Source organism: Oryx dammah, unplaced genomic scaffold, assembly GCF_014754425.2.
Source record: "Oryx dammah isolate SB20612 unplaced genomic scaffold, SCBI_Odam_1.1 HiC_scaffold_24, whole genome shotgun sequence".
In the NCBI taxonomy this organism is placed as follows: Eukaryota; Metazoa; Chordata; class Mammalia; order Artiodactyla; family Bovidae; genus Oryx; species Oryx dammah.
Window position 1 is genome coordinate 3,426,435 of NW_024070208.1, and position 25,372 is coordinate 3,451,806.

Consider the following 25,372-nt stretch of genomic DNA (forward strand, 5'->3'; position numbering starts at 1 on the left):
TATAATCTACATTACATTTAGAAAAGAAAAAAAGTACTTAATTCACAGATCAATTTTAGGGTAAGTGATACTGGAGAAATACATGTCATTTTAAAATGTCTATTTCCCAGAAAGAATATGGTTTTCCCGTAATAACAGTAACAGCAAATGTTGACTGAATACTTACTGTAGGCATGTTCTTATTTCTCTTGGTAAGCTTACGGGGTAGATGCTATAATGTCCACCGTGCACTTATGAAAATACTGAAGCACAGAGAGGTTATTGGTCCTTTGAAACAAAGCTGGGATCCAGACTCAGGCAGTCCCAGAGAAGGAGCCATGCTGTTCAATGCCACCCTCTGTGCTCACACCAAGGATGACAAGGTCCACGTTCTCCTCCTGATTTTTATTTTCTGTTACAAACTTGGAGGAATTCAGGCTTCCATCTTGTACATCCATTTGCTTGTGCTATTTTGTTCGGTCTGTTTGTTGTTATTTATTAAACACAGACTTTCAAACTATAAGGTGTAAAATGAAGAGGGAAAAATAGACTCATTGCACAACAGAGGTGATATTTATGAAAGCCTATGGAATAAATCAGAAAAAGCTGAGGAATTCCAGAAAAACATCTACTTCTGCTTTGTTGACTATGCTAAGGTCTTTGACGGTGTGGATCACAACAAACCGTAGAAAATGCTTAAAGATATAGGAACACCAGACCACCTAGCCTGTCTCCTGAGAAACCTGTATGTTGGTCAAGAAGCAACAGTAAGAACCGAACTTGGAACAATGGACTGGTTCCAAATTGGGAAATGAGTACGTCAAGGTGGTATATTATCATCCTGCTTATTTAACTTATATACAGAGTTGTTGTTCAGTCATTCAGCTGTGTCCAACTCTTTGTGACCCCATGGACTGCAGCATGCCAGGCTTCCGTGTCCTTCACCATCTCCCAGAGTTTGCTCAAGCTCATGTCCAGTGAGATGGTACATAATGAAGAGTAAATTATGCAAAATGCTGGGCTGGATGACTCACAAGCTGGAATGAAGAATTGCCAGGAGAAATATCAGCAACTCAGATGTGTGTATGATACCATTCCAATAGCAGAAAGTGAAGAGGAATTAAAGAGCCTATTGATGAGGATGAAAGAAGAGAGTGAAAAACCTGGCTTAAAACTCAACATTCAAAAAAATCAAGATCATGGCATCCTGTTCCATTACTTCATGGCAAATAGATGGGGAAAAATGGAAACAGTGACAGATTTTATTTTGAGGGCTTCAAAATCACTGCAGATGGTGATTGCAGCAGCCACTAAATTAACAATGAGAAAGTAGAAGAAGAAATTAAGGAAACAATTCCATTCACCATTGCAACAAAAAGAATAAAATACTTAGGAATCTATCTACCTAAAGAAACTAAAGACCTATATACAGAAAACTATAAAACACTGATGAAAGAAATCAAAGAGGACACTAATAGATGGAGAAATATACCATGCTCATGGATCAGAAGAATCAATATAGTGAAAATGAGTATATTACCCAAAGCAATTTACAAATTCAATGCAATCCCTATCAAGATACCGGCGATATTTTTCACAGAACTACAACAAATAATTTCAAGATTTGTATGGAAATACAAAAAACCACGAATAGCCAAAGCAATCTTGAGAAAGAAGAATGGAACTGGAGGAATCAACTTGCCTGACTTCAGGCTCTACTACAAAGCCACAGTCATCAAGACAGTATGGTATTGGCACAAAGACAGACATATAGATCAATGGAACAAAATAGAAAGCCCAGAGATAAATCCACATACATATGGACACCTTATCTTTGACAAAGGAGGCAAGAATATACAATGGAGTAAAGACAATCTCTTTAACAAGTGGTGCTGGGAAAACTGGTCAACCACTTGTAAAAGAATGAAACTAGATCACTTTCTAACACCGCACACAAAGATAAACTCAAAATGGATTAAAGATCTAAATGTAAGACCAGAAACTATAAAACTCTTAGAGGAGAACATAGGCAAAACACTCTCCGACATAAACCACAGCAGGATCCTCTATGATTCACCTCCCAGAATTCTGGAAATAAAAGCAAAAATAAACAAATGGGATCTAATTAAAATTAAAAGCTTCTGCACAACAAAGGAAAACATAAGCAAAGTGAAAAGACAGCCTTCCGAATGGGAGAAAATAATAGCAAATGAAGCAACGGACAAACAACTAATCTCAAAAATATACAAGCAACTCCTGAAGCTCAATTCCAGAAAAATAAACGACCCAATCAAAAAATGGGCCAAAGAACTAAATAGACATTTCTCCAAAGAAGACATACGGATGGCTAACAAACACATGAAAAGATGCTCAACATCACTCATTATTAGAGAAATGCAAATCAAAACCACAATGAGGTACCACTTCACACCAGTCAGAATGTCTGCGATCCAAAAATCTGCAAGCAATAAATGCTGGAGAGGGTGTGGAGAGAAGGGAACCCTCCTACACTGTTGGTGGGAATGCAAACTAGTACAGCCACTATGGAGAACAATGTGGAGATTCCTTAAAAAATTGCAAATAGAAATGCCTTATGACCCAGCAATCCCACTGCTGGGCATACACACAGAGGAAACCAGAATTGAAAGAGACACATGTACCCCAATGTTCATTGCAGCACTGTTTATAATAGCCAGGACATGGAAACAACCTAGATGTCCATCAGTAGATGAATGGATAAGAAAGCTGTGGTACATATACACAATGGAGTATTACTCAGCCATTAAAAAGAATACATTTGAATCAGTTCTGATGAGTTGGATGAAACTGGAGCCGATTATACAGAGTGAAGTGAGCCAGAAAGAAAAACACCAATACAGTATACTAACACATATATATGGAATTTAGGAAGATGGCAATGATGACCCTGTATGCAGGACAGCAAAAAAGACACAGATGTGTATAGCGGACTTTTGGACTCAGAGGGAGAGGGAGAGGGTGTGATGATTTGGGAGAATGGCATTGAAACATGTATAATATCATGTAAGAATCGAATTGCCAGTCTATGTCTGATGCAGGATATGACACGCTTGGGGCTGATGCGCGGGGATGACCCAGAGAGATGTTGTGGGGAGGGGGGTTCATGTTTGGGAACGCATGTACACCTGTGGTGGATTCATGTCAATCTATGCCAAAACCAATACAGAATTGTAAAGTAAAAATTAAAAATAAATAAATAAATAAATTAAAAAAAAAAAAAGAAAGATGCTCCTTGAAAGAAAAGGTATGACAAACTTACAGTATATTAAAAAGCAGAGACATCACTTTGCTGACAAAAGTCTGTACAGTCAAAGTTATAGTTTATCCAGTAGTCATGTACAGATGTGAGAGCTGTATCATAAAGAAGGCTGAGCACCAAAGGATTGATGCTTTTCACCTGTGGTGTTGGAGAAGACTTGTAAGAGTCCCTTGGATAGTAAACAGATCAAACCAGTCAATCCTAAAAGAAATCAACCCTGAACATTCATTGGAAGGACTGATGCTGAAGCTGAAGCTCCAATATTTTGGCCACCTAATGCAAAGACCTGACTCATTGGAAAAGACCCTGATGCAGGGAAAGATTGAAGGCAGGAGGGGAAGGGGGTGACAGAGGATGAGATGGTTGGACGACATCACTGACTCAATAGACATGAGCTTATACAAACTCTGGGAGGTAGTGAAGGACAGGGAAGCCTGGTATGCTGCAGTTCATGGAGTCACAAAGAGTTGGACATGACTTAGTGACTGAACAACAATGGAAAAAATTGAAAATCCTTTCAACTGAGCAGGCACTTGAGGTGAAAAATGGAGAATTCTGGTAAGCATTACTAATTTGGATGGAATGTTAATCATATTGTCTTAATAAAAATAAATTCTTATTTAATGCTGGAAATATTTGGATATCATCATGCTGGATACAGAATGCAATCTCAAGAAATAAAAAAGAAACATAACACTCTATTCAGTCTTAGTTAAGCATAGTGGTATTTGTATTTTTAGTCAGTCCTTCATTTACATATTCACTCATTCATTCATTTGATAAATGCTTATGAGAATTCATTGATATCATTTAGTCACAAGGCATATACCTTTCATATAATAAGAAATAGAATAGGATAATGTTTCATTTTATCTCTGGAAAGAGTTACGGTACATGTGGAACTGATAAAGGACTATCAAACCATGTTATGGTCGGTGAACAGTTTGGGCCATTTAAATAATTTCTTATATTTTGTTATAAGAAATATTAAAATTTCTTACATTTTGTTATCAATTTAAATGTTTACTTTTCTTGAACATGCTGCTGCTGCTGCTGCTGCTCAGTCACTTCAGTCTTGTCCAACTCTGTGCGACCCCATAGACGGCAGCCCACCAGGCTCCCCCCTCCCTGGGATTCTCCAGGGAAGAACACTGGAGTGGGTTGCCATTTCCTTCCCCCATGCATGAAAGTGAAAAGTCAAAGTGAAGGCGCTCAGTCGTGTCTGACGCAGCAATGCCATGGACTGCAGCAGCAGCCTATCAGGCTCCTCCGTCTATGGGATTTTCCAGGCAAGAGTACTGGAGTGGGTTGCCATTGCCTTCTCCCTTTCTTGAACATACATCAATTTAAATGTTTACTTTTCTTGAATTTCTTATATTTTGTTATCAATTTAAATGTTTACTTTTCTTGAACATACATGTCATATTATGAGGAGTTTTTCATCCTTATCAAGAACATAATATGTAACAGTAATTTATTGCATACATAATAATACATAATACATAATACATATTATATTATATATAATATAATACATAATACATAATACAAAATACATAATAATATTGGTATGTTGGAAATAGTAATTAAATACCTACTATGCAAATAAATACCTAGTAAAATAGCATGTTTTTCTTAGAAACTTATGTTCTATGTGATTATTCAGGATTATATATGAAGAAGCTATTATAAGATGTAATAGTTTCATTATACATTTTGCAATCTTTTTTATTATCTTTTAGATATTATTTGTCACTTTCAAGCTTGCCTAGAATATTAGAAAAAAATTAGAATTATATAATTAGATAAATTATACAATTAGATATATATCAATCTGTTCCATTAAAATTTTGCCTAGAACCTAAATTAGGAAACTAAGACATAGTTTTATAATGTATCAGATTTTAGAGGATTAGTGTTAATTATCTTTAATTTTCTTCTCCATAGAAGTAGAAAAAATTCATTGACATAAGTTCACTGGTCAAGATAGTAAATATTTTTTTATATTTTTTTTTACCATTTCCCTTTATTTTGTATGCATCAATAAGTTTATTAAAACATCTTAGTTATAAGTACAAAGGCTCCCATATAACACTCTTTGCCACCTCCATCTTTTATTCCCTTGGTGAAAATGTAACGTCCTCATAGCTGCTTTAGAGATATAAAAATCTCTGATTTGTTTGAAAAAGCTTCAGTATGCATAGGCAATGTTTAAAGAGGCTTTGGTAAAATAAAAAGTAGAAAGCTTTTAAAGCAGATGTAGAGATTCTGTCAACTTAGAAGCAAGGCCAAGGTGGCAGCGTATATTGGAAAATGATCCAACTTGGGTCATCAGTTGCTTCTTGAGGTTGGTCTGACAGCTGGAGTAGTCTTGTTATTAACTAAGTGTCCTTATTAACCAGGGGCAATTTAGCTCTGTCTTCAGGGTCCTCCAAAATGCTTTGTAAAATAACTACAATGGCCCAAATTAAGGAAAAAGCAAATAACTATAATTGCTCTGGTACATATACTTTGCCAAGCCAACAAAAACTGATTTCTAGATGTTGGAAGGCCTTTTTAATTATCAAAGAGAATTAAAATTATGTTGTCTTATTTTTCTTTCTATATTTAAAATATTGCTTTTGCTTTGAAGTATTTCAGTTTTCTCTGAAAATTTGCATATATAAGTTTTCAACTAACAATAAGAGACTATTACTTGTTTCCTTATTTTATATTTGCAGAATGTTGATTTATGTCTTGTGTTAGATGCTGTGGAAGATATGCAAAGTTAATAGGTGAAATCTCTGCCTTCGAAGAGAGTATGTTCTCTTTGGCGGAGTAAAGAAATGCACAAATGAACAATTAAATAGTAATGGAAGGAACTCTAAAAAAGTACTGAACTCTTTATGCTAGACTATGCAGATAACTACACATCACATTGACTTATGCAGGCACAATAATGTTTTTTAAAACATTATAAAAGAAAATGGAAATGGTGCAGAAAACCTTCAGGTTTTTGAAAAAATTCCAGATTCTATGTCTACTCCTGCAACTTACAAGTTCCCTGAAATAATTTCTCCTTTGCACGGTCCTTTTAGCCATTGAGAAAATTAAAGTCAGACATCAAGCTGGACCTGCCCTTTTTTTTTTTTTAAATTGAGACAATACACATATGTGGAGGATTATGTAGACTTGGGAGCTTTTTCTAATTGTCTTTCTTTGCCAAGAGCAGCAGCAGAGGAAAGAAAGCAGAGAGGAGTGGTCTAAATGTGAGTATCAAAAGGTTTAAGGAAGTGAGGAAGGGTGACCGGATGACAGAATATCCTTTAGTTCAGTGGTACTCAAAATGCTGGCTTATGAAATATTTATACTGAAATTAGTACAGGAATTGAGAGCTAAGTGTTTAGAATTTTATGGCAGTTTGACAGAGTAATTCTATGCTAATTTAGTAATAACTGGGAACTAACGGTCTGTGGTTAAGACTTCACCTCTCAATGTAGGGGTTACAAGTTGGGGAGTTACAATGCATGGGTTACCTGTTTGGGGAGGTAAGACCCACATGCCTTGCAGTCTAAAAACCAAAACATAAAACAGAAGCAATATTGTAACAAATTCAATAAAGACTTAAGAATGGTTCACATTAAAAAGTATTAGTAATAATATTCTGAGGCTGTGTTTTTACATCTTTAACTTTTTTCTCTTTGCTTTTCTAATAATTTATTTTATTGAATTTTAAAGCAGTATCAGCCTGCAATTGATTCTTCAGCTCCAGCAGTTTGGAAAACTCTGTTTTTATCAGAGTAGACATTTTAAATTCTACCAACTGAAAGTTGATCAATTAGCTCAGTGATTTTTTTTTTGAAATTAACATCGCAGTTCCTCTTCTTTTTCAACAGTGATGTACATGTTTAGTATTGTCAATGTGATGTTGGCAGCAGGGGCTTTGAGGGTTTCACGGCACCAGCCTGTCTCTGACTGCTTGAATGAGGGACTTGCAGGAGACGGGGACACACAGAGATTTTTTTTGCCACTGTCATAGATGCGATGGAAAACTTGTAAACAAAAGGGTAAATGTTTAATAATGCAGAACATCCCAGCAGCAAGGGAACAGAAGTTATCCAGCAAACAGCACTAAGACAAAAGCCAGACTCTCTAGAATATGCACAGGACCAATATTGCTTCAGCCTGGTTGATGCTGCTCAGGTAAACTTCAATAGTCAGCATTTTCTCCCCTGATGACTTACACAACTCTGGCCTAGAATCTGGTAAATAACTTGGGGAAGTGAAGACCAAAGAAGAAATGTCTGGCATTAAAAGTAAATCAGGTGGGAAGAACAAGAAAGTCATCTACAAACAAAATCTGTTTCCTGCTCCCATTTCCTCCTAATTTCTGGCTGACTTTATTTATTTATTGTGTGTGTGTGTGCGAACTTCCCAAGCAAAACTGATCTTAGACAACACCTGGATGATAGATGTCAGAAGTCTAGGACAAGCTATTTTTGGACCGGAAATCAGAAAAGTCAACAATAGCTAACAAAACTCAGTCTGTGTATTGCAAGTACTGTCAATGAATGCCTGATTTTACTCCTGTCTTTTTAAAAGAAAAATATTGTTGACAAAGTCATCTATTTGTCTATCACTTCTACACTTATATTTTAAAAAGGATTTTCAATAACTTTAAGATATATTTTTACCAATCCACTTTTTTAATTTGGAGATTTTTCATAGGTGTCTTTTTTAATAAGAAAAGTCCAAAGCACAATGATTTAATTATAGGAGCCTCAGGGAATTCTCTTAGCACTTTTTATTTTTTAAACCTTTTTGAGACAACTGCAGATTCACATGTAGTAGTGCAAAATACAGTGATTCCATGGATCTTTCACTCAGTTTCCCCCAAAGCATAACATAACTGTTGAATGACAATAATACAATATCACAGTCAGGAAACTGCCATTGACATAATTTACAAAACTAATTCAGATTTCACCAGTTTTACATGCACGTGCGTACCTATGTGTGTATTTAGTTCTCTGCAATTTTTATAACATTTTTAGATTTGGGCAACCACCACCACTGTCAAGATACAGAATATTCACATCACAAAGCTCTCCTGAGCTATCTTTTTATAGCCCAAATCACTATACTTCCCCATCCTCCCCGAACTCTTGGAAAACTCTAGGCTTTTCTCCATCTTAACTTTTTGTCATTTCAAGTACGTTGTATAAGTGGAATTATACAGTATATAAGACTATGTGGTTGACTTTTTAAATTAGCATTATTCCTTTGACATCAATCAGGTTATTGTTCCTATGTTCATTCTTTTTTATTGCTGAGTAGTAGTATTCCCTGGTATTGTGGGCCATGTTTTTAAATTATTCACCCATTGAAGGACATTTGGATTGTTTACTTAGAACTGGTCTTTTTTTTTTTTTTTGGTTTTCTTTTGTAATTGAGATAATCCCCTCCACGATGTTATTCTCAAAGAATTTCTTAGAGCAAAGAGATTTGTAAATATTCATCCATTAGAGTATTTCCTGGGATTCAGGGCTGGGTGGAAGGTGGGTAGGGAAAGGGAGGGGAGGAGAGTGTGTCAGGGGGAAGAGAAAGTATACAATTCTGAGTTGAATTCCAGTCGCCTCAGCGCAATGATCCTTCATAGGTTCTGTACTGGGCCACGTTTCCCATACCCAGAAGGAAGATCAAATTGCCTTGGAGATGTGGGCTTCTCCAAGGAGAATCTCCCTCAGGACCCAAAGTTTGCTGCTTAGGGGGTATCTCAGGCCAGAAGTACCAGGAGTGGTGCAGCCCCTAGGTAGGAAAGCAGTCACCGTGATCCCCTGTGAGGCGGAAATCACGACGTTGGGATGGGATATGGTGGTGGGAGCACTACTGAGAAACTGAGGTTTGTTTTTTTTCTGTGGAGAACCTGAATACCGGTGTTTGGACAATTCCAAAGCACGGGGCCGAGGCCTACATGCTTACATGTAGAAACGGTGGATGGGATACAGTGGGTGAGGGGCGGGAGCAAGCAGGGACGCCCTCCCAGCAGTCAGGTGGATATGCAGTCCCCTCATTCAGGGCAGAAGTTTGAGCCGTGACTCCCACTGCGGTGAAAGGAGGAGGCGCCGGAGCGGGGTCGCTCTGGGGAGTGAGTCAGCAGGGGGAAGGGGCCGGCAGCTTCACTCCCCTTGTTCTCTCTCTTGATTCTTAAGGGAGTTACAAGGGCCCAGTCAGGGCTCAGGTTGACAGTTGCAACAAGTATTTCTCAATATGATTCATAACAAAACCTAAGAGTTGAAGGATTTTGTGTAAAGCATACACATAGAGGTGATGGGCCAGGAATGAAGAGACCTTATCTCTTGTTCTGATAGTCATCATTCAGCTGCCTCCTGTGCAAGACACAAGGACAGTTTTGAAAGGCTTCTTAACCATTAAAATTGTATAATTCTGTCAAAACCACCTATGTAAATATTTCCGTGTTCTGTTGAACTATCATGCTTCATTACCCTATTGTTATTTAACTCTCATTTCAAAATTACTGGGTTTCCCTGATAGCTCAGTTGGTAAAGAATCTGCCTGCAATGCGGGAGACCTGGGTTCGATCCCTTGGTTGGGAAGATCCCCTGGAGAAGTGCAGGGCTATCTACTCCAGTATTCTGGCCTGGAGAATTCCATGGACTATACAGTACAGTCCATGGGGTTGCAAAGAGTCGGACTGAGCGACTTTCACTTCACTTCAAAATTACTATATTAATATGTATCTGTCAAAGATATACATGTATATGTGTGTATTTATGTATATTTACACATATTATATGTAATATAATTTTACCATTATTAGGAAATATTAAGAAGTATTGGGTAGTATGACATTATCAGGGCTTCCCTGGCAGCTCAGAGGTAAAGAATCTGCCTGCAGCGTAGGAGCCATAGGACATTCGGGTAATCCCAGGTTTGGGAATACTCCCTGGAGAGTGCATGGAAGCCCATGTATTCTTGCTTGAAGAAACCCATGGACAGAGGACTCTGGTGGGTTATAGTCCATGGAGTCCCACAAAGTCAGGACACAGCTGAAGTGATCTCGCATGAACGCAAACAAAGCACATTTGAAAACTGATAATGGTATGCATGAATGCTTAATTCTGTGTGAGTGAACCCTGTAGACAGATAAGTCTATTTGCTGAACTGAAGGGCCTGTGTGTTAAGGGGAGGTGGGGGTCGGGGGCAATGAGATTTTGGCAGGCAAGGTGCTCCAGAGGCCACTTTGCCTCCAAATCTTTGCTCTCCAATGAATTGAAAACTCCTTAGAATGGAAATTCTTCCTTGGGGAAGAGGTACACACCTTAACACTTACTGCAATGCTCATGTCCATACCTAGAGGAGCTCTATTAGGGAGCAGAAGGAGAGAGAAGGAGGTAGGGAGACAGAAGTCTGGAGGGTGCCCACAGAAGGCCTAAGCTTTTAGTCTGTCTGCCTTCAGTTACCCCAGTGCTGCATCCAGCTTTCAAGGATTCCCATTTGAGGCGACCACCCCAGAAAAACCTAGAATGAATTACCTCTATTATCATTCTCTCCTAACATTAGATATAAATTGCCACAGATAAAAATTACTTTACAGCAAAATTACTCTTAAGGAAGAAATTCATTGTCTAACTAAAATAAACAATTTCATCTGAATCTGAATAAAAGCAGTAATCTTCAACAAAAAGCTTCTTTCAACACTAAACTCATTTCACTCATTTTAAAGTATCTAACCCCAGCAATATGTCTTTTGTGCTCATTAAAAGAAAAGCTTTGATGTGCTTTTGTTTCCAGATATGTTACATCTTAGTTTTGCTAATTTCTGTTTAAAAAAGAAAGAAAAAAAAACTATCTCTCACAAATTGTCATTTTTTTTTCCTTCAGATGCTAACAGGCAAATTGTTTTGTTTTGTATTTTTGTTAATGCTTTGTGGATATTCTGATAAGCCTCAATGCATCAGCTGTAACGGTAAATTTCGACTTTAGTATTCGCTTCTGATTATTTCCCTACTGATCATTCCACCACTTAGAAGAGCATAGCAATTCACACGTATTAAGAAGAAAACAGAATACACCAGAATATTTCTCTTTGTGAAATATCCAATTGTTATAATAAGACTAGCTTACGTTGATATAATGTTTGTAGTAAACAATTTACTCTTTCTGATAACACACTGTTGAAGAAGGAAAAGAGCTATTGTTTATTATTCCAATTTCAGATGAAGGAATAGAGGCTCAGGGAGGACACTGACCAAGGCATAAAAGTATTAAAATAGGGATTCCAGAAGATATCGAAGTTTCAATTTCTGGTTGAGTTATCTTTCCTTTTTATTGTAATATTTATATATTTATTTTTTAATCACCTAAATAAATTGAAGTGACATTTAGGACCTATCAACCTTCTCTGTGCTGTTTATACTTGAGACAGCTTGTTAAAATTAAAGGGGCTTCCCTGGTGGCTCAGTTGGTAAAGAATCCACCTGTGATGCGGGAGACCAGGGTTCAGTCCCTGGATTGGGAAGATCCCCGGGAGGAGGGCATGGCAACCCACTCCAGTATTCTTGCCTGGAGAATCCCCAGGGTAGAGGAGCCTGGAGGGCTGCAGTCCATGGGGTAGTAAAGAGTTGGACACGACTGTTAAAATTAAAGGACCCAATTACAGAGGAATACAGAGTGGTGGTCCAAGAATCCTATCCACAGCTCTCAAACCCCTTGACCATTCATTCAATTCAAAACAATGGAGATTCTTTGAAGAAGGGATGAATTGAGAGCATAGCATTGACATATAAACACTACCAGGTGTGAAACAGACAGCTAGTGGGAAGTTGCTGTATTACACAGGGAGCTCAGTCTGGTGCTCTGTGATGACCTAGAGGGATGCGACGGGGACGCGAGGGGGAGGGGGGAGCTCATGGAGGAAGGAACATACGCACATCCATGCCTACTTCATGGTGTTGTATGGCAGAAACCAACACAACACTGCAAATTAAACACTCCAGGTAGAAAAGTAACACAGTCTCTCTGGAGAGAGGAGCTACATTGCGTGCGTACCTCTAGCCTCCTCGGAAGGGGAGGGGTGCTGCTGCCTTCTTCTCCAGGCAGAAGGGTGAGCTTCCAGCATCTCAGGGTGCTCTTGGTGGGTTCCTTCCATTCATGCTTCAAGTCCAAGAGCAAGGCAGAGGGAGTGGAGGGCCACTCTTGGTTACTGCAGTCTCCATGGATGAACGATGAGGATGCATTTCCTGCGGGCCACAAAAAAGAAATTCTGCATAATTTGGCAGTTCCCCAGGGGTCCAATGATTACAACTCTGCGCTTTCACTTCTGTGGTCCAGGTTCAATCCTGGGTAGGGGAACTAAGATCCTGCAAGCCTTGGGCACAGCATGGCCAAAAAAGAAGAAGAAGAAGAAAAAAAAAAAAAAGGTCTAATGAGGACTCAGGGTTGAATAGGTGGAGCAGAAAAGAGTTTTAGGGCAGTGAAACTACTTTGTGTGATACTATAATGATGGACATTTATCGTTATATGTTTGCTCAGACCCTTAGAATATGTACCGCCAAAAGTGAGCTGTGGGCTCTGGGTGATGATGACATGTCAATGCAAGACCATCAGTTGTAACAAATGCACCATCTGGTGAGGGATGCTGACTCTAGAGGACGTTATGCAAATGTAGGATCAGGGAGTAAGTAAGTGGGAAATCTCTGTGTCTTCCACTCAATTGCGTTATGTGTCTACAACTTCTCTAAGAAATCAAATCTATTAAAAAGAAATTCTGCCTAAGAGGACTGCTTCAGTGGGTGAGGAGAAGCCAACAGCAAAGGAGTCTCATTCCAGGGTCCCAGTCTAGGGAGCGGGAGAAGGAAACAGAGATGAGAAGCCCTTCCTCCCCAGGCCTCAAGTTCCAGCCCCACCTGGGGTGGGAGTAAGGGGTGTCTTATAGCTGAATGAGGAATGGAGTGGAATCAGTTCACTAGAACTGAATAGTTTTAATTACTGAGTAGCGACTATACATTTGTAACTCAAAGGACTTGGACTTCATTTTAATTAAAAAAAAAAAGGCTAGGTTTTTGATTTAGTGCATTTCTTTCCTTCCCCCCTTTGCTGCTTTTCTCATCATTTTGTATTTTGCTTTTGCGTTTTCCTATGATAAAATCATAAGTATTTCCATGCTGTTATGCAATCTTCATAATCATCATTTAAATGACAATACTGAGTTCCCTGTATGAGTGCTGCAATTTGCTTTCTCATTCCTGGGCTGCTGTATCTACAGGCTATTTAGAAAAAAAATTAAATAGCTTTTCCCATATTTTAGAATTGTTTGTTTACTTGTTTTAGAACATAAGCTTACTATCATTAATATTTTTATAATAATTATAAATAGTGCCTATAATTTTAAGTTGCTCTCCTAATCATAATTTCAAACTTCTGCTGTTACCAAATTCAAATAAGAAAAAAATTCAGTTTATCTAAGCCAGTTTTGGGGGTCATCTTTTCAAAAATGTTTGCTAATTTAGCAAGTAAACATTTTCACTATAGCTTTGGCTTACATTTCTTTGATAACTAGGCGGCTTGGTGTTTGTCTAATTCTGTGTGTTAAAACCATTATCTGTTTTGCTTTATTTATTAAAAATTTTCTTCCCAAATATGAAATGATGAGAAAAATATTAAGACTCTATAATAGACACATGGTAAAGTGATACAAACAGGTAAGACAGAGGGTAGAATTACAGCTATTAAGTAAACATGTAAGAAAGTGTTGATCTCAGTAGTTATTAAATAAAAGGAAATTAAAACAGTAGCCAGGTTTATAAAGATATCACCTCTCTGTTTATTACCTCTTTGTAAATTTGAACCCAATCTTTTATTTACCTTCTAGATCTTTTAAACTTTTTCACATGAAAAACTTTTTATTTTATTGAGTTAAATATAAGATTATTTCCTCTTTTTGTGTTTGTTTAACTAGAAAATCAGTCTCTCCTCAAAAATGGATAAGTATTCATATCAGTTTTCTCTGATCTTCTTTACTAAGTCAGTTTTTTGATTCATCAGAAGTGAATGATGTTGCATGGTAAAAACTGAAGAAATGCATGAATCCCACTCGCCCAAGGCCCATTTATTGAATGATTCTTTCATTATTCCTTGGCTTGTGATGCTTCTTTTATCATATATGCAAATATAATTTCTTTTCAGTCACCTTATCTGTTGCAATAATCTGTATGCTCATCAATATATAAAAGTAGACCAATGTTTTAATTACCATAATTGTACAGTTTGTTTTAAATATATGGTTTACTATTTTTTTTTGAAAGATTTCAAAGATGTTATCAGATATTCTAACAGATGGGGTTTAAGTTATTTCCTTAGTATTGAAAATGGATCCTGTTATAATTTTACTCCAGTCACATTAAATCTATAGATTAATAATAGAATATTTAAAATCTTGACAGTATTGAGTAGTATAAAAATTGATATAGTTTTTTTGTCTTAGATATAAATATGTTTTCTTTTTTAAAAGTTTTGTCTCTAGACCACTCATTTTTCTCATTTGGATAATTCTTATTTAATTTTTGCTATCTCTGATGGGAATTCTTGATTTTATATATAGAATTGGAATTGATGTTTTTCATATCTAATTCTTACTCTTCCATTTGCTGAATTCATCTATGAATTCTGTTTTTCAATTGGTTAGTTTTCTAGAGCTCCTGCATTTTAATTTCTACAAACCATCATAAAATTTTTTCTGCTTCTTTATTATGATTTTGGGGGTTTTTGTTTATAAATTGTGAAATTGATAAGAATTTCTGAATTATCACTATTTTTGAATTAATAGAAATCTTTCCTTTGCTACTGATTTGAAAGGAAAAGACATTAGTTCTTTCGTCAGTGAGCATGATGGTAAGTGTTGTTTTGAAATAAACTCTCTAAATCCAACCTTTTTGTCTTTTTTAAAGGGCTATAATTAGAAATGAGCATATTTTACCATATGCTTTGTTGCCATCCCATTAAAGAAGTAATACAAGTTTTTGTTATTTATCTTTTTTATGTGACATAGGATGGCTCAGATGGTAAAGAATCCACCTGCAATGTGGGAGACTTGGGTTTGATCCCTGGGTTGGGAAGATCCCCTGGAGGAGGGCATGGCAACACACTCCAGTATTCTTGCCTGGAGAATCCCAACGGACAGAGGAGCCTGGCAGGCTACAGTCCATGGGGTCGCAAAGAGTAACACGACCGAGCAACTAAGCACAGCACAGGATGTTAATCAATTTTATAAACAATCTGCTTTTCATTAGTCAAATGAATGTCCTTTGGCATAATAAATTGTTGACTTCTATTCCTGTTGTACAAAAACACCTGGACAACATCATTAACAATGTAGAGTAGATTGAATATGGAGGAAATTGCCTAGCAGAGACAGTGTCACACAGACAGGTCACCCAGAATCTCACTGTCCCACGGTTTAGGGAAGGGAGCTAGTGAAGGACAGGGGGGGGCTGGTGTGCTGCAGTTCATGGGGTAGCAGAGTCAGACACAACTGAGCAATTGAACAAAAATGTGCTTCCCAGATGGCACGGTAGTAAAGAGTCTATCTGCCAGTGCAGGAGATGCAAGAGATGTGGGTTTGATCGCTGAGCTAGGAAGATCCCCTGCAAAAGGAAAAGGCTACCCGCTCCAGTTTTCTTGCCTGGAAAGTTCCCTGGACAGAGAGAGGAACCTGGTGGACTAGTCCATGGGGTCACAAAGAGTTGGACATGACTCAGCACACACACACACATACACAAACACACACACACACACACACAGTGGGCTCTTGGTATATGGGGCTCCTCTGAAGAGGGAGCCCTAGTCTTGCCCTATGTATTCATGAAGACAGCCAGGGGTCATCTATGTGAGTATGCAAGAATGGATGCTCCCAGGCCTAGAAGGGGTCTTTCTAGAAAAGAGGACCCTTGGAAAGTTGAGGCTGCCTTTCCTTTCTTTGAAGGGATTCAGGTCTCCTGTGTCAGCTCTCTGCTAAACTATCAAAAAGGAGAGGAAACAAGCTAGGACCATGAAGTGTTTCCTGTTTCCTGTTACTTCATTTACAATTTTAGTATCTGTGTTCATCAAGAAGACTGGGCTGTAGTATTAGTCTTTTGATTTTTAAATTTTTTCTATATAGCAATGTATTTTATACTGTGTTTCCTGTGAAGTAATAGCCACTTAGAGCTATTCCAAGACCAGGGGGATAATCTTGTTTGAACCACATGATTCATCTGAATTTACCTTTATTTTAATTGATTCTAATCATTTTTATGGTTTTGACTTTTGTTAATTTTATGCCTCTTTTAGCTAAGTTGTATGTTTCTTCCTTTGTGTGTGTTCTATTGCATAGGGTTTCCCTGGTGGCATAGAAGATATTCTGTATGCTCTTATCTTTTATAATAATTTGGAAAATGGAGAACTTGATTTTAATTTTATTAGTGGTAATGTTAGCAATTTTTATAGATTTATTGAAGTTGTGTTTGTGATGTTATTATGAAAATTAAATATTACAATTAACTCCATTTTATGGAAAAGTAAGAAGAATATATGCTCTTTCACTCTTTTCCTTCTTTATATACTTTTTGTTAGTTTAATCTAGGGTTATAGGCCCTGTTGTTTAAGGTAAATAAATGCTTTTATTAAAGTATATTTTGTCATTTGTGTCCTATATTAGTTACCATAGTTACACAAATTATTTTAGACATCAATCTTTCTCCTTTAGTGTTTAGTGATTTCTGAAGTTTTTTCTCTTGCTATTTTTAGGGCTTATTGCTAGTTCTTTTCCATTCTGCTATGACTTCCCAATGACAGAGTTTTAAATTTGATTCATTTTCATTTTCCAGTGGACTAATTAACATCTTAAGCAATCTTTTTCATAGACATATCTGAGTTTGTCATTTTGCTCTCAACCATGACTAGCAAATTGACTGGTTATCATATTTTTTGTGCCATCACCTCCCTATAACTTTACTACCAAAACAAAGGCATTTCTCTACTGTTTTCTGCAGAGAAAAAAAAATAGAAACTTTATTGATTATATGTTAATTCTTAGAAAATTACCTTAAGGTTAGGAGATTTCAAGATGACTTTTATTTTCTTGGAATTCAAATAATAAAGTTAACAGGAAACACATTGCCTATTAAACCTGCCATGAACACAATGACACTTCTTTATTTCTGTTGGTGTCAGGCCCTTTTCTACTATGGAGAGATTATTATATTTTTTTTATTGCAATTGACTTTTACCCACTTTTCTCCTTTAAAGATGACCATAGTTTGTAATTTGAGTCTCTGTCATCTTACTTCCATTTCTGTTGTCTTCTTTTACTTTCCTATGTCTTTATTCTGAATTGTATGATTCCATCTCAAGCTTATCTTGTCTTCTTCAAAATTTATTTTCCTGCTAAGTCAAATCTGCTATTTAGTACTTCCAGTAGAGATTTTATTTCAGTTCTTAAATTTAGATTAACTCTCTTATTTTTGTCTATTTGATAGAAAAAAGTGAAAGTGAAGTCGGTCAATCCTGTCCCACTGTTTGTGACCCCATGGACTCTAGACTACCAGGCTCCTCCGTCCATGAGATTTTCCAGGCAAGAATACTGGAGTGGGTTGCCATTTCTTTCTCCAGGGGATCTTCCCAACCCAGGGGTTGAATCCAGGTCTCCCACATTGTAGGCAGACGCTTTACTGTCTGAGCCACCAGGGAAGTCCATTTGATAGAATCATGCCTTTATATTTCATTGAGAACATAAGCCAGAAGTTAATTTTTTTTTCTTATTTCTTGGAGTAAATCTATTCCTGGGGAAGGATTTATTTTTAAAATTTCATTTTAATATAAAACACACAGAGAAAATTGTATAAATATGCAGAGCATAAAAAGTTGTGAGAAGTTAACACCATATAATTCGAATCTAGGTCAAAAAATTCAATATGGTCAGACTCCCAAAAGCTGTTTGCAGAACCAACTACATAATTTGTAGGGTTCAGTGAAAAGTCAAAATGTGGTACTCCTTGTTTCAAAATTAGTAAAAATTTCAAGACAACAACAACAGAGCATTAAACCAAGCCCAGAGCCCTTCTGAGCATGTAGCTATGCCCAGGTATACAAGTTCACATGCTTAATTTTTGAAGAAGCTGTGAGGAGTAAATGAAGTCATGTTTGTGTGGCCACTGTATTGAACTGCATCAAGATGCAATTTTATTTTCTTGTCTTGCTCATTCAGCCACAGTTATCTTCTCCTTCCCTGGAAGAAGACTCCAGCAGGCCCAAGATAATAGTCAGAGTCTTGGATAATGCACAACTGCAGAGATTTTAAGTTACAAATATTGTCTCATTTAAGTAATTTAAATGGGTAATCCTGTACAATAATTGGAATTCCTAACTTTTGTAGCTTAGTTGTCCCTTGGCTTAGGCCTGCTTAGGGCTAGAGGCCTGTAACAGGCAGGTGAGGTCCTCTGTCTGAGCCCACTTGCTGCGATTTCAGTGTCCTCAGTTAAGTGGGGAAGAAAGAGATTCAGAGGGTAGGACGGCCTTGCTTGGTTTAGTGACTTAGGTCGTTGGCCATGGCAGGCTCTTCGTGCTGCCTTTCTTTTCCTGTGGTGTGTTTAATGGGTACTCAGCTGAGAGGCTGACTGCTGTGTCCTCTCCTGCAGTCACATGGAGGGTGCATCTCACGCCTGTGATGCCTGATGATTCAGTTTTGGCTCACCTGATCTCTGACTTTGGCTCTTGCTGCACCTTCCAGCTACAGTCTCCATGGATCCTCAGTCAGCACTATTCAAGTGGGAGGGGCCATGGGTAAACCGATGGCTGATTTATGCTGATGTTTGGTGAAAACCAACGCAATACCTTAAGGCAATTATCCTTCAATTGAAAATAAATAAATCAAAAAAACAACAAAAGACTGAAGGTAAGCTGAACACATGCCAGACTTTTCTCCTACATGGCCCACATCGGATTCTGAGACAAAGCTCATTTTCTCCTGTTCTGATGAACTCAGGGAGATAGTCCACTTTCAGCACTCTGCCACCCGCTGGGTTAAGCCGGCCCTTCTCCAACCCTCTACGTTGCCCAGGTGAGAGTCGGTCACCAGTTCAATCTATTGTGTGCATGAGTTGGGACCTGGACCTCGGAGACTCCACCTTTTGGAATACACTCCCCACCACCTTGACTAGTCCTGTTGAGGACCATCATCTTTTCCTACTAGACACGGAGGAGAGTTGCCTCTATGCATAATAAAATTCTCATGGTATTACAAAAGTTTGCTTTCAGAATGCAAATCTGTAAACTGCAAAATTGTGTTGTTATGAGCCTAATAAAAATCTATGCTTTTTGGTCAGGATAAAGATAGTGAAACTTACCTTATAAAACAGACCCTACATTTTCACAATGGATCAAGAGTCATTCATGTACTACTCACCTTCACATCACCTTCTAGGCATTTTGAGAATGGAGAGGTAGGTTGAGGGTAGAGCCTCCTAGTAGTAGCATCAATTCAGTTCAGTTCAGTTACTCAGTCATGTCCAACTCTGCGACCCCATGAATAGAAGCACGCCAGGCCTCCCTGTCCATCACCAACACCCCGAGTTTACCGAAACTCATGTCCATCGAGTCGGTGATGCCATCCAACCATCTCATTCTCAGTTGTCCCCTTCTCCTCCTGCCCCCAATCCCTCCCAGCATCAGAGTCTTTTCCAATGAGTCAACTCTTCGCATGAGGTGGCCAAAGTACTGGAGTTTCAGCTTCAGCGTCACTCCTTCCAATGAATACCCAGGACTGATCTCCTTTAGGACTGACTGGATGGATCTCCTTGCAGCCCAAGGGACTCTCAACAATCTTTTCCAACACCACAGTTCAAAAGCATCAATTCTTCAGTGCTCAGCATTCTTCACAGTCCAACTCTCACATCCATATATGACCACTGGAATAACCATAGCCTTGACTAGATGGACATTTGTTGGCAAAGTAACGTCTCTGCTTTTTAATATGCTATCTAGGTTGGTCATAGCTTTCCTTCCAAGGAGTAAACGTCTTTTAATTTCATGGGTGCAATCACCAACTGCAGTGATTTTGGAGCCCCCCAAAATAAAGTCTGACACTGTTTCCACTGTTTCCCCAACTATCTGCTATGAAGTGATGGTACCAGATGCCATGATCTTCGTTTTCTGAATGCTGAGCTTTAAGCCAACTTTTTCACTCTCCTCTTTTACTTTCGTCAAGAGGCTTTTTAGTTCCTCTTCACTTTCTGCCATAAGGGTGGTGTCATCTGCATATCTGAGGTTATTGATATTTATCCTGGCAATCTTGATTCCAGCTTGCGCTTCATCCAGCCCAGCGTTTCTCATGATGTATTCTGCATATAAGTTAAATAAGCAGGGTGACAATATACAGCCTTGACGTACTCCTTTTCCTATTTGGAACCAGTCTGTTCCATGTTCGGATCTAACTGTTGCTTCCTGACCTGCATACAGGTTTTTCAAGAGGCAGATCAGGTGGTCTGGTATTCCCATCTCTTTCAGAATTTTCCACAGTGTATTGTGATCCACACAGTCAAAGGCTTTGGCATCGTCAATAAAGCAGAAATAGATGTTTTTCTGGAACTCTCTTGCTTTTTTGATGATCCAGCAGATATTGGCAATTTGATTCCAATGGGTGCAATCACCCACTCTGGTTCCTCTGCCTTTTCTAAAACCAGCTTGAACATCTGGAAGTTCACAGTTCACGTATTGCTGAAGCCTGGCTTGGAGAATTTTGAGCATTACTTTACTAGTATGTGAGATGAATGCAATTGTGCCGTAGTTTGAGCATTCTTTGGCATTGCTTTTCTTTGGGATTGGAATGAAAACTGACCTTTTCCAATCCTGTGGCCACTGCTGAGTTTTCCAAATTTGCTGGCATATTGAGTGCAGCACTTTCACAACATCATCTTTCAGGATTTGAAATAGCTCAACTGGAATTCCATCGCCTCCACTAGCTTTGTTCGTAGTGATGCTTCCTCAAGCCCACTTGACTTCACATTGCAGGATGCCTGGCTCTAGGTGAGTGACCACACCATCTAGATTATCTTGGTCATGAAGATCACTGTTGTAGAGTTCTTCTGTGTATTCTTGCCACCTATTCTTAATATCTTCTGTTTCTGTTAGGTCCATATCATTTCTGTCCCTTATCGAGCCCATCTTTGCATGAAATGTTCCCTTGGTATCTCTAGTTTTCTTGAAGAGATCTCTAGTCTTTCCCATTCTGTGGTTTTCCTCTGTTTCTTTGCATTGATTGCTGAGGAAGGCTTTCTTACCTCTTCTTGCTATTCTTTGGAATTCTGCATTCAGATGCTTATATCTTTCCTTTTCTCCTTTGCTTTTCACTTCTCCTCTTTTCTCAGCTATTTGTAAGGCCTCCCCAAACAGCCATTTTGCTTTTTTGCGTTTCTTTTCCATGGGGTGATCTTGATCCCTGTCTCCTGTACAATGTCATGAACCTCCATCCATAGTTACTCAGGCACTCTATCAGATCTAGTCTCTTAAATCTATTTCTCACTTCCACTCTATAATCATAAGGGATTTGATATAGGTCATACCTGAATGGTGTAGTGGTTTTCCCCATTTTCTTCAATTTAAGTTTGAATTTGGCAGTAAGGAGTTCATGGTCTCAGCCACAGTCAGCTCCTGGTCTTGTTTTTGCTGACTGTATAGAGCTTCTCCATCTTTGGCTGCAAAGAATATAATCAATCTGATTTCAGTGTTGACCATCTGGTGATGTCCATGTGTAGAGTCTTCTCTTATGTTGTTGCAAGAGGGTGTTTGCTATGACCAGTGTGTTCTCTGCAAAACTCTATTAGCTTTTGCCCTGCTTCATTCCGCATTCCAAGGCCAAATTTGCCTGTTGCTCCAGGTGTTTCTTGACTTCCTACTTTTGCATTCCAGTCCCCTATAATGAAAAGGACATCTTTTTTGGGTGTTAGTTCTAAAAAAAAAGGTCTTGTATGTCTTCATAGAACCCTTCAACTTCAGCTTCTTCAGCATCACTGGTTGGGGCATAGACTTGGATTACTGTGATATTAAATGGCTTGCCTTGGAAATGAACAGAGATCATTCTGTCATTTCTGAGATTGCATCCAAGTACTGTATTTCAGATTCTTTTGTTTACCATGATGGCTACTCCATTTCTTCTAAGGGATTCCTGCCCACAGTAGCAGATATAATGGTCACCTGAGTTAAATTCACCCATTCTTGTCCATCTTAGTTTGCTGATTCCTAGAATGCCAATGTTCACTCTTGCCATCTCCTGTTTGACCACTTCCAATTTGCATTGATTCATGGACCTAACATTCCAGGTTCCTATGCAATATTGCTCTTTACAGCATTGGATCTTGCTTCTATCACCAGTCACATCCACAACTGGGTATTGTTTTTGCTTTGGCTCCATCCCTTCATTATTTCTGGAGTTATTTTTCCACCGATCTCCAGTAGCATACTGTGTACCTACCGAGCTGGGAAGTTCATCTTTCAGTATCCTGTCTTTTTTCCTTTTCGCACTGTTCATGGGATTCTCAAGGCAAGAATACTGAAGTGGTTTGCCATTCCCTTCTCCAGTGGACCACATCCTGTTAGACCTCTCCTCCATGACCCATCCATCTTGGGTGGCCCCACACAGCATAGCTTAGTTTCACTGAGTTAGACAGTGAGTTAGACAAGGCTGTGGTCCATATGATCAGATTCGCTAGTTTCCTCTGATTATGGTTTCAGTGTATCTGCCCTCTGATGCCCTCTCGCAACACTTACTGTCTTACTTGGGTTTTTCTTACCTTGGATGTGGGGTATCTCTTCACGGCTGCTCCAGCAAAGTGTATCCACTACTCCTTACCTTGGACGAGTTACCTCTCCTGACCTTGAACATGGAGTAGCTCCTTTGGGCCCTCCTGCGCCCTCTCAGCCTCCACTCCTTGGAGGTGAGGTAGCTCCTCTTGGCTGCTCCTGTGCCTGATATGCCGCCGCCCAGCTTCCTGCAACCCAGCATAGAATTGACATTATCTTGGGTATCTTATATTTTACAGTATTCCTATCAGTCTCTTCATATCCTTATCTGACTGCTTTCTCTAAGATTAAGTTCTCTAGGAGAAGGCAGTGGCACCCCAGTCCAGTACTCTTGCCTGGAAAATCCCATGGGCAGCAGAGTCTGGTAGGCTGCAGTCCATGGGGTCACTAAGAGTAGACACGGCTGAGCAACTTCACTTTCACTTTTCACTTTCATGCATTGGAGAAGGAAATGGCAACCCACTCCAGTGTTCTTGTCTTGAGAATCCCAGGGATGCGGGAGCCTGGGTGGCTTCCATCTATGGGATCACACAGAGTTGGACACGACTGAAGCGACTTAACAACAGGAGTCATGGAATAGGTTTTTCTGCAGCCCTTTATATATCTGGCATACTTTGAATTGAGAGTTGTTTTACTTTCACTTTGCTATCTGGAAACTTCTAATATCCTGAAACATATGTAACATTTTAAGAATACTCAATTAATCATGTTTACCTCCATAGGTCTTATGCAACTTTTTTCCCTTACTTACTCATCTTTGAATATAGAGTCAAACACACAGATTCATTGGGAGAGTTGCTGTAAACTATTTCCCAGTGGATCTGGGTGGAAAAGATGTTCCTTTAAGAGCTCAAACAGAAGGGAAGTTATGAAACAATCCTGGTGTCTAGTAGATATTTTAAAAGTGCCAGTTCCTCTTTTTAGGAAATATAAAGAGACTCATGGTTATCCTGGGAGGAAAAGATGGGAGAGCTTATACTTGTGTGGCTTGATGAATTCCAAAGTTTGTGCATAAAGAGGCAAAAAGAAGCTTCAAGTAAGAGACTTTATATGGGGACTGACAGTAAAATGCAAATCTGGTGTAAAGCAACTGAGTTTCTATCCTAAGAGGTGGAACTCCAAGAACAAGTTAACTTGAAAAGCTAGTGGAAGTAGAGAATTTACATTTAGAGAGCAGATTCCAAAAGGGGTCCTATCTCATGAATAAGACATAAGGAAAATTGTATCAAACTCTAGAAAAAATGTAGCATTTTCTTGATTTTTTTGCTTATTGACCTGCATAGAAGGCTCTCTTCAAATAGCTTTATGAGTAATTTTAATAAAAATTGGGTAAGAAAGTTCTAAGATACCTTCTCAAGAATTCTCATGCACCAGAAGCTGTTACTTAAAAACAGTAAAACTGAGCTTGCATCATTATACCTAATACCAGCACTTACTCATCATTTATTGCATTTGTGTATATAAGAAGTGGTTCCTGAGCCTTTACCATATCAGGCACTTTGTAAGAACTGAGAATGCAAAAGTAAGGAAAACCAGATAAAGCCCTGTTCTTGTGGCTTGCTTTCTGTAGGGGGAGGGGTGATTTGAGAATAAACAGTAAACACACACACACACACACACACACATATACAATATTTCAGTTGATTACAAGTGCTAAGAAGAAAAATAAATCAGGAAAAGGGGATAGAGCGGGGAATAATAAAGGGTAGCAAGAAAGGGGAGCATTATTTGAAATAAGTTGGTCAAAGGAGTGATGTTTACTGTGGTAAAATTTCTCTTATCTAAATAAAGTGAGGAAGTTAGCCATGAATACATCTGGAGGAAGAGTATCAGGCATGAGAGCAAATGCCAGTTCAAAACATTAAATTATGACAACATTTATAGAAGTAGTAGTAACAGTGACAGCAGTACCCATGCAATATATTAAATGCACAATATATTTTCATCCCTTGTTCTGAATAATTTCTGTATATCTTTATGCTGGTGTAAGTTTTTTTCTTTTTCTTTTGATGCCCATAAGGGATTTTGTGTGCTTGTGTGTGTACACAGAAGGGACTATTCAGAGATTTACTTTTCTTTTCAATTATATTTTTAAAACTTTAATTGCATATTCACATGCTGTTCTAAGGAATAATACAGAAGATTCTGGGTATGCTTCATCTGATTTCTTTCAGTCTTGTGTGAGTGTGCTCAGTTGCTCAGTCATATCTGACTCTTTCCTACTCCATGGATTGTAGCCCACCAGGCTTCTCTTGCAAATCT